Here is a 13,939-nt window from a genome sequence, read left to right as displayed (position 1 = left end):
GTTGAAATGTGGTTCCGACAACAGGCGGCAACCTTCTATGACTGTGGGATAGAAAAGCTTGTATACCGACTTAACAAATGTTTGGATAACGGGGGTTATTATGTCGAAAAATAACAAATAATGCAATTAATAAGATATAACTGACGTTTTCTGAATAAGTGTTCTATTTAAGGACTGCGAGCCATTGTATCTTTACTTTTCGAAATGCCCTCATATTTTGGTTGCTTCTTTGTAGATGAGAATGGTGGCAAGATGTAGTGGATGTGCGTGTAGGAGCATGTACTTTAAGTAAAAAATGTAAGTTTCCGGTAAAACTTTGAGATTGAAATAGCTGCCGAGAACTATGCTAATGTGAGACCTGAACAATAACTTTCAGTTCCTTGCCTTCAGGTAGTGGGCTACTGGGAAGGAATACCATATGTGTACGTGTCATTAGGTGTATGTATCATTGTCTTAAGAAGGTATAGAAATTAAAATAAGAGTACTTAGTTTTACAAACCCATGGATATATTCGCAGCAGCCCAGCTCGCTCGAGGTTCAGTTATACTAACTTTACCAAGTGTTATTCGGTGGGAGTACATTAAACTTGTATAACAGTCAACTGCCCACTGAGTACGTGACACTACTGGCCCCAAGAGTTATTTGCTTTGCCCACATGTGATACGAACTGTCTTCAATATAGAGCTCCTCCAATACAGGATTCATCTACATCTACTTACAGAATCCGCAAGGCGCTGTATGGTGCGTGACGGAGGTACCACCACTTGTCATTGCCTTTCCTGTAAGATTCACAAACAGAGCGAGGGGGAAACGACTATCTATATGTCTCCATATGGGCCCTAATTTGTCGTATCTTATGTTAGTAGTCATTACGCGAAATGTACGTTGCCAACAATACAACCGTTCTGTGGTCAGCTTGAAATACTGGTACTCTTAAGTTTTCTCAGAAGTGCTCCTCGAAAAGAACGTCAACTTCCCTCCAGTGATTCCTATTTGAGGTCCCGAAGCATCTGCGTAATATGTGTGTTGTTCAAACCTACTCGTAACAAATCTAGCAGCCCTCCTCTGAACTGCTTCGACGTCTTCCTTTAATCCGGTCTCACGCGGATCCCAAACACTCAAGCAGAACTCAAGAATAGGACGCACTAGCGTCTTGTATGCTGCGTCCCCTACAGATGAGCCACACTTTCCTATAAATAACTCTCCACCATTGGCCTTCCTCACTGTAGTCCTAAAATGTTCATTAAAAATAAACGTTAAAATGTGTGTGAGAACTTACGAGCCCTAACTGCTAAGGTCATCAGTCCCTAAGCTTACACACTACTTAACCAAAATTATCCTAAGGACAAACACGCACACCCATGCCCGAGGGAGGACTCGAACCTCCGCCGGGACTGTTCATTCCATTTCATATTACTTTGCAACGTTACGGCTAAATATTTAAACTACGTGACTTTGTCAAGCAGCACAATACTAATGCTGTACTCGAACATCATGGGCTTATTTTCCCTACTCATCTGCATTAACTTACATTTTTCTACCTTTAGAGCTAGCCGCCACTCACCCCATCCAGAAACTTAGCCTAAGTCGTCTTGTATCCTGCTACTGACCACACCTTCCCATACACTACAGCATTATAGCCAAACAGCCGCAAACTGCTGCTCACTCTTTCTGCCACATTCATCATCATTTTCTTTGGGCCTTCGTCCCATTTCAGTTCGGGCCTGGCATTGTTACTATGGAGTTGGCGATGTTGGTGTCAGAGGGTGGCCAGATGCTCTTCCTGCCGTCACGGGGACGGAATTAGTGTGCCTCAGCTGTCTGCGTCTAGTGTACACCATGAAATAGTGTCAACGTTTTCAAATGTCTGCGAGTCGTATAACTGAGACGGGACGTGGGGACCAGCACGGTATCCATCTAGGGTGATGTGGAAAACCGCCTAAAAACCACATCCAGGCTGGTCAGCACACCATCCCTCGTCGTTAATCAGCTGGGTGAACTCAATCCGGGGCCTGCGCGCCTACCCGAGTCCAGGAAGTAGTGCATTAGCGCCCTTGGCTAAAACTGGAGGGTTGTCTGCCAGATTACTTAGGACCGCAAAGGCTTGTCATTTGTCACTAAACATAACTTGCGACCATACAAATAGGATGGAATTTTGTCACACCATACACAATAGCGAGAGCTTCTTTTTCGATTTGGGAATAATTGCACTGAGTTTGAGTTAACAACTTTGAAGCAAAAGCAATGGGTCTGTCTCGCGCACCAATTGTGTGCAAAGCACAGCGCCGATTCCGTAAGAGGAAGCGTCTACTTGGAAATCTACTGGCTTGGCAAGGTCAAAATGCACTAAACATATGTCATTTGAGTTTCTGAAATGCGTCTTGGCAGTTTTTAGTCCTCACAAAAGGTACATTTTTGCAACGCTAGCGATTCAATGGAGCAATGATCTGAGCGGCTTTCGGTATGAACCGAATGTAGTATATCATTTTGCGTACTACTGACTGCAGTTTAGACACATTGAGAGGAAACGGCAGGTCACGGATAGCAAGAAAATGAGATTGGAAGAGGTGCACACCCTGACTGTGTATCACATGGCATAAGTGCTGTAGTTCAGTTTGAAAAAAGTCACACTTTTGGAGGTGACGCTTGAATCCAGGTGTACGACTTGAGACGTCACTATCGTCACGGTAGTTTGAAAAAAACGACTCTTTTGTAGTCAGCTGTTCCAAGTAACGTTGAAAACTGGCGAGTGCAGAAGCACTGCCGAAGGGAAAATACAAATACTTGAACAGTCCTAAACGTGTATTTACAACAAACACGTTCTGAGATTCTTCATCCAATGGAATTTGCAACTGGGCATCATGCAAATCTGTCTTAGAAAAGTAACGTCCTGCACCAAGCCTGTACATGAGTTCCTCACGGCGAGGTAACAGATAAGTATCAACTACTGTCTGTAGGTCGACTGTAGACTTGAAGTCAACACAAATGCGAATGCGACAAGAATGGTTAGGCAACAAAAGGAGAGGACTTGCCAATTGACTAGCTCGAATTGGAGATTATTTTGCAGTTCTTTCAATTCCCTGTGTACTTTGTCTCTTAAAACGATTGGAACGGAGCGGGCACGGAAAAGCTTAGGCTGTGCATTGTCTTACAACGTAACATGCACTACAAAGTTATTAGCTTTCCCTTTCTTCTGAAAATAGTTCAGAACATTCTTTAAGCAAGCTAACTAAATTGTATTTTGGGTACAAAGCCGAGACAAAAGTTTGTAATAGCAAGAATCCCGATATTGTCTGCAACAAGACTATTGCTGTTGAACTAGTACCACAACACATGGACTCTATTCGAGATAAGTAGCTTTCTGTCCATGTAAATAAAGACCCGTATCCAAGTGTGCATTTGTGTAGCAGAAAGAGGATATCGGCCACCCATAACAACATTACGGTACAAGACTCTAAATTAGGTTTGTAATCTCCTATTAGTTGTTAGAAAAATACGGCTGCGAGCCACACGAACACTTGATTAGGACCACAAAGGACCAGCGAGCTGCAGACTGTCGACCATTGATAGAAAATATTGGGTTATTCCTGACAATAAATTAAAACCCTGTCGCAGACTCGGGTAGCTAGTCAGAAACAATCGCTATTTCCTCAGTAGGATTCAGTGCAGTATTGAATCTGTTTAGTTTCGCCTCGTAAATTATGATGTCCCTTATTCGTCAATTATTGGGTCATTGTAGGGAAGAGAGAGAGAAAATCGCTACCAGAGCTGAAGAACCCCACGCTGCGGGAATCGTGCAGGGCGAAGACCCCAGTGCGATGCCACTAGGAGCACCACGACCACGACCACGACCACGGCCTCGACCACAGGCAATTTCCCGCGCTCAGCTAACCGAGTTTCCAGGCCCGCCTCGCCGCATTAGCGAGCTCCGACGCCCACCACTACCGGCCGTTCGCCCAGGCACCGTGGCGCGTGTTGAAAAACACAGCCCAGAACACCACGCATCGAAGGTAACACTGCAAAATACAGCAGTTAGGCGGGTTACGGCGTGGGAGGGGGCGGGTCTGTTTAACAGAAGACCAAAACCCACATTTAAACATATCATTTTCCATACTTTTCACAATTAACGTTTGATTTATAAAATAAGTGTCTATTAAAATAAGCTCTAAAATGCTTACAGAGACAGATCGAGGACTTCGCTAAAAATTTGCGGGCAAAATTGGTAGTGCTAAGAAATGTTGTTTTACGGCAAGATTCAACTGCATTCACAAAATTTCATCTTCTGTATGAATGAAATGGAAACTTTTGATACGTTTTAACTCGGAAATCGGAAGTAAAACCTTACCTTGGCGACGGCTGTGTGTTGATTGTTATTTATTTAGTCATAGGAAGTTAGGGTTCAAATGGTTCAAATGGCTCTGAGCACTATGGGACTTAACTGCTGTGGTCATCAGTCCCCTAGAACTTAGAACTACTTAAACCTAACTAACCTAAGGACATCACACACATCCATGCCCGAGGCAGGATTCGAACCTGCGACCGCAGCGGCCGCGCGGTTCCAGACTGTAGCGCCTAGAACCGCTCGGTCACCCCGGCCGGCGAAGTTAGGGAAAGTCAGGAAAATCAATATCAAAATAAAAGCGTAGACCATGCGGAATGTACAGCATGTCTAACGCAGGAGTCTCTTACTTCTAAATTAAATATCTCAAAAACCATGACCCCTAGACGAGTGCAAAGAAGATACACTTAAGTGTCAAGGAAACTGGTATAGCCATAAGTATTCAAATACAGAGAGATTAAACAGGGAGAATACGGTGCTACGGCCGGTAACGTCTGTATAAAACAACATGTCTGGCGCAGTTAGATCGGTTACTGCTGCTACAATGGAAGGTTATCAAGATTTAAGTGAGTTTGAACGTGGTGTTATAGTCGGCGCAAGAGCGATGGGACACAGCATCTCCGCGGTAGCGATGAAGTGGGTATTTTCCCATACGACCATTTCACGAGTGTATCCTGAATATCAGAATCCGGTAAAACATCAAATCTCCGACATCGCTGCGGCCGGAAAAAGATCCTGCAAGAACGGGACCAACGACGACTGAAGAGAATCGTTCAACGTGACAGAAATGCAATCATTCCGCAAACTGCTGCAGATTCTAGTTTTTATAATCGAAATGGGCTTTCGGAGCCGAAGGCCCGCTCGTGTACCCAAGCTGACGACACGTCACAAAGCTCTACGCCTCGCCTGGGCCCGTCAACACCGACATTGGACTGTTGATGAATGGAAACATGTTGCTCGGTCGAACGAGTTTCGTTTCAAATTGTATCGAGCCGGTGGACACTTACAGGTATGGAGAAAACCTCATGAACTCATGGACTCTGCATGTCAGCAGGGGACTGTTCAAGCTGGTGGAGACACTGTAAGGGAGTCGGGCGTGTGTAGTTGGAGTGATACGGGACCCATGATACGTTTAGATACGGCTCTGACAGCTGACACGTAAGTAAGCATACTGTCTGATCAACTGCATCCACTCATGTACATTGTGCATTCCGTCGGACTTGGGCAATTCCAGCAGGACAATGCGACACCCCAGACGTCCAGGATAACCACGGCTTGGCTCCAGGAACACTATTATAGTTTAAACACATCCACTGGCCACCGAACTCCCCAGACATGAAATTTTTTTGAGGATATCTGGGATGTCTTGCAACATGCTGTTCAGAAAAGATTTCCACCCCTTCCTTATCTTACGCATTATGTAGACCCCTGCAGAATTCGTGGTGTCAGTTCCCTACAGTACTACTTCAGACATTAGTCGAGTCCATACCACGTCGTGTTGCGCCACTTCTGCGTGCTCAAGGGGACCCTACACGATATTGCAGGTGTACCATTTCGTTTGTTTCTTCAATAAATGTTTATTAAGAAGGCTGTATGAATGATATTCATATGTATCGAAATGGTTCGAAAAGTTGCTAACTGATGGAGCTGTATGCTGTGCTGGTCGTACAGTAACAGCGTGCTTAGTTGAACTCGTTCTCTGCAAGCAGTCTCTGTGATCACATGAGAAACTTGTCGAAATGTCCACCACTCAAAGTACGGAGGGAGAGCGAACGAACAATGAATTTTGTGCACTCACATCCTGTAGTGTCTCAACTGAAATAGATTCAGACACCACACACGTCGCTGATTCGAGGTCTTCCAGCGCTGTGGGGTGGTTCCGGTAGACACTGTCTTTCAATGCGCCCCACAAGAAGTAGCCACAACGAATCAGATTGGGCGAATATGGAAACATATCTATCCGTACGCCAGTAAATTCGCAATAATTCATCACACGTACTGTTCTCCAGAAGTATTCAGCAAGAAAGTGAAAGATCTGTTGGGTGCGATGTGGACTGGCTACATCTAGCCTGAATGACTCGATGCCTGGTCGGTCACCGGTTCTGTGGCGACAAGCTGAGCCGAAATTGTGACGTAACGTTCTCTAGTGATTGCTTCCCTGCACGAAAAAGCGGCCAATAATGCCTCTACTGTTTACAGCAGGTCAATCAATATCTTTGGGAGAATAGAATGCTTTTGCTTCACACAAACGGAGATTTTCGGATCTCCAAAATTGCCAAATTTGTTTATTTAACGATTCCATTCAGGCGGAAGTGTGTTTCATCTGTGAACCAGATGAAGCCACCATCAATCCATTATCTAGCCATTGTCAGAATTTCGTTCGTAAAGTCAGTTCTCTGTCACATAGCTGGTACAGATATGGCCTGGTGGCTTTGGATTTCGAATGGGAACTCGTGGAGACTCTGCCCAGCGGGCTGGAACGGTTCAAACCAGTTTCTGCTGCAATTCGGCGGATGGGTTTGCTTGGATTTTGCTGAATTATTGCAGAGAACATGGCGACATTTTTCGGGAGTAACAACAGTTCGCCTGGGGCCAGCATCTCCGCTGGATCATTAGTCAAGCTGCGTGGCAGCTGGAATTTGGCGATGAGCTTGCGAAGGATTTCCGCATCGGGTCCTTCTTGAACATTACCAGGTGTGGAAGTATGAAACCGGAATTTGGTTGCTATAATTACAGGTCTGTTGTTTGTACTGACAAACAATATTTTATTCAAAATAATCTCCATTGCTATTTATACATTTCTTCCACCTCTCCGGCAAGCTATGAACGCCACTCCAAAAAGAACAGTTCTTCTTGTGAAGCGAACCAGTCAGCGAGCCATTTTCGAACATTTTCATAAGAGCTGAAACGCTGTTCAGCGAGAGCTTGCCCCAGTGATGCAAACAGATGATAATCGGACGCGCCAAGTCTGGAGAATAAGCCGCATGCCCTAGTATTTCCCAACTGAACGCCTCGATCGTTTTCCTGACCCGTTTTGCTGTGTGTGATGGGGCGTTATCATGGAGCAATATGACTGTGTTGCCTTTCTCCATATTCCGGTCGTTTTTCATGTAATGCTCGACTTAAATCTATTATTTTCTGTTGGTAGCGACCAGTTTTAACGGTTTCACTAGGTTTTAGCAGCTCATAATAGGTGACATCCTTCTGATCCTACAAAACATGAGGCACTGTCTTCTTTCCAAAGCGATTTGGTCTTGCAGTGGATGTCGATGATTCACATGGATTCACCTATGATTTACGACGCTTACGATTCTCAAAATATACCCATTTTTCATCACCCGTCGCTGTTGGATGGAGAAACGACTTTATTTTGTATCTGGCGAGCAGTATTTCACAAGTGGTCTTTCGATTTGCTTGCTGTCTTTCATTCAGTTCATGCGGAACCCATTTTACCACTTTCTTTCCCATAGCTCTCAACCGAAGAGAAACGGCTTTCTTCGTCACATTCAATTGTTCCGCTAGTTCATGTTGAGCCTAAGAATAATCTTCATCCAATAACGGCTGCAGTTCGTCGTCTTCCATCTTTTTCACTGGTTTCCCGCGATCATCGCTTCTCACGTCAAAATCACCACTTCTGAATGTTTTGATTCACTCGAAACACTTCGTTTTTCGAAGAGTATATTAGCCGAAACATTCTGCAAATTATAATAGAGAACCAACGCAGTCCGCAAATCGTTGTTCGTTGGCACAAAACTCCACATGTTTACGGGTTTGAAACAGATACCGATCTATGGCACTTGGATTACTGTGTGTTGATATCGTCGTCAGCCGTTACAGGAAGCAGATGGCTCTGCAGACGCCGTCTCGCGGGCCCTACACTAACGGCTAGCCATCTATTGGGAAATTCCGGTTTCACTCTTCTACGCCTGGTAAATTGTGTTTGAAAACTGTGCATTGTTGCCGTAGGACTGTGTTCCAACATGTGATATTCCTGAAGCAGAATAACGCGTTGTTCACTAGAATACATGATTTCAACCTCTTCCTTCGGTACGCTAACCGGGAACTCATCGCTCTGAGCTACTGCACGCTATTATAGCCATTACGTATAGCGACTATTGCGGCATCTGTTAGTAGCTTTTTGTACTATTTCGAAACTTCTGTATAACTTCTGCATAAAATTCTTACAGCTTTTCCGATAAACAAATGTAGCGTTTACTGTACCCGCCAATTCATATTAGTTTTCGAGATATTTAATTCTGAAAGTAGATCATCCTTCGCTCGACATCCTGTACCAGTTAACATGATACTCGTAAACAGAACATCCATTAAACGCATCATTGTTAAAATGACACTACTCTCCACAGTTACTGTTCAATTTCCCTGTTCTTTTGTTCAGTGAAGACGAGCAGCTTCATGTGCCGGTGAGAGCAATGGCCTCTTTCGAGTCACCGGGCTCCAAATGTCCACTGCATGCATTTCTCTTCGCAGTGTTCACTTGGAAAGTGAGTTGAATTTGCACTCTCTGACAGCAGCAGTATCTGTTGTATTTGGACAAATTAATATAGAAAATGCCTGACATTGGTCTCGGGTCACTGCAACGGTAATTGTAAGACCAATGTTCTTACAACGCGTTAAATGACTGTGAGAAGTAAACCATTTCTTGTGGGCAGTTTGGAGAGCTCGTGTTCGTACCTTGACGGTAGGACAGTTTCGTTCACGGTGTGGCTATGAGCACGATCAAACATGATAACTCCTTTCTGTGTATTCTGTTACATATTTACGTCGACCTGTCTTCCTGCTCTGACTCCATACCCAACCACCTGACACAGACGCACCACTTCACTGCCACGATTTACGTAAGCGCTGGAGTATCACGTAACCACCTGGTACCAGTTCTACATCACTCACAGTGCTTCGAACAGAACACAACGTTCTTTTAAGGGGGTGAATAACCTTTTGTACCCCTTCATTTATATCACATATTCCTGTGTTTTTCAGACTCGCCAAACTTTTTCCGCTCTGCTCATCTTTCCAAAGCTAGCACTACTACACTCCTGGAAATGGAAAAAAGAACACATTGACACCGGTGTGTCAGACCCCCCATACTTGCTCCGGACACTGCGAGAGGGCTGTACAAGCAATGATCACACGCACGGCACAGCGGACACACCAGGAACCGCGGTGTTGGCCGTCGAATGGCGCTAGCTGCGCAGCATTTGTGCACCGCCGCCGTCTGTGTCAGCCAGTTTGCCGTGGCATACGGAGCTCCATCGCAGTCTTTAACACTGGTAGCATGCCGCGACAGCGTGGACGTGAACCGTATGTGCAGTTGACGGACTTTGCGCGAGGGCATATAGTGGGCATGCGGGAGCCGGGTGGACGTACCGCCGAATTGCTCAACACGTGGGGCGTGAGGTCTCCACAGTACATCGATGTTGTCGCCAGTGGTCGGCGGAAGGTGCACATGCCCGTCGACCTGGGACCGGACCGCAGCGACGCACGGATGCACGCCAAGACCGTAGGATCCTACGCAGTGCCGTAGGGGACCGCACCGCCACTTCCCAGCAAATTAGGGACACTGTTGCTCCTGGGGTATCGGCGAGGACCATTCGCAACCGTCTCCATGAAGCTGGGCTACGGTCCCACACACCGTTAGGCCGTCTTCCGCTCACGCCCCAGCATCGTGCAGCCCGCCTCCAGTGGTGTCGCGACAGGCGTGAATGGAGGGACGAATGGAGACGTGTCGTCTTCAGCGATGAGAATCGCTTCTGCCTTGGTGCCAATGATGGTCGTATGCGTGTTTGGCGCCGTGCAGGTGAGCGCCACAATCAGGACTGCATACGACCGAGGCACACAGGGCCAACACCCGGCATCATGGTGTGGGGAGCGATCTCCTACACTGGCCGTACACCACTGGTGATCGTCGAGGGGACACTGAATAGTGCACGGTACATCCAAACCGTCATCGAACCCATCGTTATACCATTCCTAGACCGGCAAGGGAACTTGCTGTTCCAACAGGACAATGCACGTCCGCATGTATCCCGTGCCACCCAATGTGCTCTAGAAGGTGTAAGTCAACTACCCTGGCCAGCAAGATCTCCGGATCTGTCCCCCATTGAGCATGTCTGGGACTGGATGAAGCGTCGTCTCACGCGGTCTGCACGTCCAGCACGAACGCTGGTCCAACTGAGGCGCCAGGTGGAAATGGCATGGCAAGCCGTTCCACAGGACTACATCCAGCATCTCTACGATCGTCTCCATGGGAGAATAGCAGCCTGCATTGCTGCGAAAGGTGGATATACACTGTACTAGTGCCGACATTGTGCATGCTCTGTTGCCTGTGTCTATGTGCCTGTGGTTCTGTCAGTGTGATCATGTGATGTATCTGACCCCAGGAATGTGTCAATAAAGTTTCCCCTTCCTGGGACAATGAATTCACGGTGTTCTTATTTCAATTTCCAGGAGTGTATTTACATATGGATTAGAACAGGTCTCTTTAGCCTTTCTCTTCTTGTGGTAATAGTCTCCCATAGGTTCCTACTGACATCTCTTGACAGCAATCCACAACCAGTACATTAGCTCTATAAATAAGTTGTAGTTATTAAAAGATGATTAAGAATGTTGCGGATTCAGAAAAACCTTTAATCGTCAAGATCGCAAATATTATTTTATTGATCACTAGTTTCCACTTACGAGCCATATTCAGGTTATAACAAAATACAATAAAACTGCCAAAAGGTGGGGCGCATGGTCATAATTTGTGTTAAGAGGATCGTTTGTTATACAATCGTCCGCAGCTCGTGGTCGTGCGGTAGCGTTCTCGCTTCCCGCGCCCGGGTTCCCGGGTTCGATTCCCGGCGGGGTCAGGGATTTTCTCTACCTCGTGATGACTGGGTGTTGTGTGACGTCCTTAGGTTAGTTAGGTTTAAGTAGTTCTAAGTTCTAGGGGACTGATGACCATAGCTGTTAAGTCCCATAGTGCTCAGAGCCATTTGAACCATTTTGGTATACAATCTAATAGAATACTGATGGAAATTATCCCAAAATGAAAGGTCCTCAATTAGTTGAGAGAATCTCACACTATTGCAGCTGGTGGTTGATCGTATTCGCAGCTTCAAATACATTTCATGTATTTAGTAACGGCTGTAGTCGCAGCAGTGCCTCTTCCTTCCGACACTTCATTGTTCCACGTAGCAACTCAGGCACTGCAATGTAGTAAATCAGAAAGTTTACGTATGTGGACACTGACATTACACTAGATTATAATCACCTTGTCCACATATTAAAACTGTCAGATTCTGTTAATGTGCATCAGGTACGATGACCTTTATTGTGGGATAATTTACATTATTGTTTGCCTGTTGACTACTAGTCAATGTGTTTAGTTAGTATCTGAAGTTGGATTCTAGATAAGCCGAAAGCAGTAATCAACAAAACGATATTAGTGACCTTGAGTATTAAGAGTTTTCCTTAAACCACAACTTTAACACAAAAGAACTCTTATCTCCAAATTAAATTGTATGAAACAGCAAAAAGGTTATTACATCTATGACAAATTTGAAATTATTGGCATGTTATTGACCAATTTATAGTGACGAGAGTTTCCTGTGTAATCTCATTTGTAATTTTTTATGTAGGTCAAAAGAACTTCATGTAACACTCTTGCCCATTGAGTAGGTTTACCAGTAGTTTTTATCTGAGTGTAGAACAAACGAGTATAATTGTATTATTTATCGTTTTTTTTATCGTTCTTGACTGGGCTAATGTTGTGAAACTTGCAAAAAATCTCTGCTGATGTTGATACAGCGCATGTGTTCTCGTGCAGAAGATTTTGTACGGCTGCAACATAATGCGTGATAAACATCTCTAGGGTATGCTGTGGGCAACTAAAAATGAAGCGGATTAGGAAGCTTTCTGAATCGACGCCTGAGTGAAATTTCTATACTGCAGAACTTTTTTGTAAAGGCTAGTGCTAAGTTCAGTTTAGTTTTAGCCCAATAAATTTGCAATCTGACATCCGAAATTTATTAAGAGTGCATAAAACTCTAAAGGAGATAAAACATTTGTTAACCGTTAATTTCGGAAATGCCCTCATTTTTGAAATTATTCTACCGTGAGCTATTTTCGAAATGTATGGGGTCGCAGAAGAAGGATGTGAAAGGGAAGTCACAAATTCGAATATTTCTTAATGTATTAAAAGGAAGTTGCCGGATTTGAACCGCCATCTGTTAGTTGATCGATGTATTTCCCTGACAAGGATCGTAATATGAAGACTGGAAATGTTCCGTGGAAGACGAAGGTAGGAATAAGAACTTGAAATTACATCTCAGATGGATCATCTTCAACGAGATTTTCATGATGATGATATGTTTTGAGAAATTTATTACTATACGTGTCAATTCAGATTACATGCTTTCTTGCAGTCCCTTTTCGCATTTACACATATTAAAAAAAAAGGTTCAAATGGCTCTGAGCACTATGGGACCGTAGCGGTCGCGCGGTTCCAGACTGTAGCGCCTACAACCGCTCGGCCACGCCGGCAGGCACACATACACAAACATAAAACAAGCACACGGAAGGATATCACGCCTACTATCAATGCGCCAAAATTTTGTACCCATGCGCGAATTCTGCCATATTGAAACTTAGTGAAAAACTATGTAGAAAACCAAAAACTAACGGATAAGTTTCTTCTTATATTATTAAGTGTGCATTTTAGCTGCTGGGTTGGCCTAGAAGTAAACAGTTGTTGAGAAATACATGTTTAATGAGCAGCAGTAAAAGAAAAGACTACGCAGGAAAGTAACGAGCCGTTCCCACAAAGAGCCTATTTTTTCGCTGTTGGTCACAGTTACTGTGATACAGAGTTTTCAGTTACTCTGCAACATAAAATTTGAAGTGTTTGCAGCGAGAAATGTTGTCACTGGTTACTCTATGTTTGGTTCATTTTAGGTAAGACGTTGTTTTGTACTAAAAGTAGCTAACATACCGAAATTGTTTATAGAGTTGGAAGGAAAGCCATATCTCACTACAATAGGGAGAAAAATAGAAGTTAAAGTCATTTATTTGCGAGCGGTGCCTGAAAGTATATTAAGCGAATATGATTCACATTATACAATATATTAAAATGAATTTATGGGTTTGGGACTGATTGAAAACCTTTGTATAAATTAAATTATAACGCAGCCTACTGTATTCATTTAAAGTAATAACCATGTATTACTTTCAGATAAAAAAATAAAAGGAAATTCGAGCGCTGATACAAGCACTGAAGATTCCTGGAGTGTATCGCATAACAGCTGTTTTTGATGGACGTGAAGTTGATTTTACAGTTCACACTCCCAAAAAAGAAAAATTAAAATGTAAATTAAAATTTCTGCAGGGAGAAACCTGCATTTATATAACTAAGTAGCTTCATTGTCATCTCAAGCTAAAAGCAATGGCAGTTCACAGCTAGTGCGTGTGAACAATAGTGAATTTATAAGCTTACGTTTATCACAAATTGTGTCACTAGTGTTTCCTTTCATAAAAGTTTTCATTCAGTTGGTTAGATTACTTTTATTTCGCAAGAATATTCATTTCGCACCGCAGTAGTAA

Source organism: Schistocerca americana, chromosome 1 (assembly GCF_021461395.2).
Source record: "Schistocerca americana isolate TAMUIC-IGC-003095 chromosome 1, iqSchAmer2.1, whole genome shotgun sequence".
Taxonomy (NCBI): domain Eukaryota; kingdom Metazoa; phylum Arthropoda; class Insecta; order Orthoptera; family Acrididae; genus Schistocerca; species Schistocerca americana.
Note: the sequence above shows the minus strand (reverse complement) of the source record.